Here is a 2,813-nt window from a genome sequence, read left to right as displayed (position 1 = left end):
CTGCACTCAGCTATGGGAAACCCCACGTTATGGTGGCGTCATAACGTAAGGACTGAGACGTCGTCCACTCAAAATCGGATCGTTTCGTTAAGAATGGGCTTATGTAATGTAGCTAGCCACTTGTTTTAATGACAATTTACACGGTTTAATCCCCCAACACCTATAACTTTAACGGATATTGATTTGCTCAATTTGCAGCTACTGAATACTTATTAGCAGCTTAATTAAACGCCAAGGAAGGTGGCTGAGTGAGAGAGAAAAAGTTACAGTATTTAGTCATTGCCCACAAACTGAGCAATGATCCACCACCATGTTTCCATTTAGTCTATGGAAGGGGGGGGTTGTTTTTTCCATCTTTTCAAAGTCCAAGGCTAACTATTTTTCCATAAGCATATTAAATGTGTACTAATCAAGAAGCACACTAACCCCTCAACTCTGCACTGTCCAATAACCGGTCCTAAACAATATAACTCAAGTCTGCCTATTGTCCCACATTTACCACAGATATCAGAGAAAAACAAGTGGGGTAGTTCAAACAAAGATGTCAAGGGATCTCTATCACTTATGTCTATGGGGATAATATCGGTCTCTACACACAGACTAGATAGATCATTATCACGGAAAGCTAGATTGTGACATAGTGCTCAAAGGGACATTGAATGCACAGTGGGTTAAGGCGTTACTTAGAGACCTGGAACACAATATCCCCTCATCCATTACCCAGGGGAGGGACAGAAACCCTCATAGAGTGGTATACTCTCCAGTGAGGATATGGCAGGCAGCATCAACAAACCCCCACTCAAGGCTCAAAGTTAACCAGGACCAGATTTGTATTATCTAACCTAGCCTCAGCATAACCCTCGTCTAGTTGCCATTTTTTTTTGCTGTTGTAGCATCTCTCTCATACAATGTGCAAACTCAACTGCACACGGTACATTGTATTAGAATCAATAAAAATAATAATCTTATTTGCATAGCTTATCCCTCTTATACACTCTATTTTTCTTTATGTGTGTGTCTGTCTCACCTTTTGTCTGTTTGAAGGGCGTGTCAATGCATGATAAGTATACAAACCTTGGTGATCAGATACAAGACAACTTCTTCTGCTTTTTACATCTCCCATGTGGGTTCTTAAACTCAATAACAGCATGTCTGAAATCCATAGGGTAGGTTACTAATATTAGCATGGTGTGTTCACGCACAGTAGCAGTTTTACAGTGACACAACTCACATGCCAGCCAGCGACACATAATGCTATCTTAGAGTTCAGATAATTTCAATTAATTCATTCTTCAGAGTCTCAACTCAAATTCCACGAGTTCAGCTTGATTACATATCACATACTGGAGCACAAGAGACATGGTGATTGTGACCAGAGTGCGAATTATACAATGACAATCGGGGGGTCAACTTCTTCTCCAGGGCGTGTATCGACCCCCCCGACCTGTTGTTTTTACCTCTTTTCGGGGGATCTTAATTAGGGGGGTCAGACCCCCCCAAACCCCCCCGTAATTTGCACCCTGATTGTAAATGTGCAACACATGCTGTATGTTTAACTTCAATAAGAGTGAATGAAAAATGCTATTGGATAGTGGTTATTTCTATCAGTACAATGGAAGTGATGTGTACTTCATTGTGCCTGTGTGTTTGTGGGTGTCTATTGTGTAACTACTGTAGCAGTGACAAACAAGTAAATATCATGTGTGTGGACACAAACTACCCTGCTCTGTGCACAGTTTCTCAGGGACCCATCTGCACCGCCTAGCTACATCCAGGTAAACCTAAGTGCTGCTGAGATTTAGTTGCCTTGGATACATCCTGGATGCATACATGTGTTGTGAAGCTACATTGCACACAATCATGGAAGCCTTTTGGTTGTCTGGTTTGTGGCAGCCTTGTGACAGACTGTGTTAGATGACTCCATGTATCATCTCCTGTTATGTTGTGTACAATGGCAATATGTCTAGGTCATAATCAATCAAGAATATATGTACTGTATTTTTCTGTGCTTCAATCTAGATTTTATATTTGGTATTTAAAAACCTTTATGTTAATCGGGAGTTGTGGTTATTTTTCGCAATGGAAGTATTTCCACCCAGTGGCTAAAGGCAGCAACTGCTTCTTTTGCTTGTCTTGGAATCTTGGCCCTTCAGACAGTGTTCACATGGTTTATGAAAATATAAAAACGACACAAGTTCTACACACACACACACAACCCTACCATGAAAAACAACTAACACTCAAGCTCAGCAGAGCAGCGACTATAATTGGCACTATCACACAGACTTAGTAGAGATCAGACCAGAAATCAGATTAGAAAAAGGATGGCAACACAAATATCATATAATATGATCTAATGCATTTCATAAAGCGAGTGACATTATATTAGGCTAAGCTCATAACGACCTTGCTTTTTATAGCCAGGTTGGGATACAGTAATCTGATTTAGTGTAATCTGCTTCAATCTCTGATAAATGCTTACCGCATGTATCTCTATGAAACAACGGGTCCTATTGGTAGGCACACAGAATTACTTATATCTGCTGTTTATAAAAGTCTGTGGTTTAAATAGTTCCATTGTTATTTCTACAGTGTTAAATGTGTATCGTATAACAGTGAACCATTTAATAAAAAAAAAGAAAAAATAGTTATTGAATGAATGATTATCTGTGAAATGATATGATCACTGAAATATTAAATTTAAAAAGTTTCCATAGCATGCAGGTGAATTTGTCATGCAATGCAGCATTTAAAATGATACAATGTTCAGTTATGGAACATAAATAACTGTTCAAACTATGTTTCACTACTTC

The sequence above is a fragment of the Osmerus eperlanus genome, chromosome 4 (assembly GCF_963692335.1).
Source record: "Osmerus eperlanus chromosome 4, fOsmEpe2.1, whole genome shotgun sequence".
NCBI classification, from domain to species: domain Eukaryota; kingdom Metazoa; phylum Chordata; class Actinopteri; order Osmeriformes; family Osmeridae; genus Osmerus; species Osmerus eperlanus.
Note: the sequence above shows the minus strand (reverse complement) of the source record.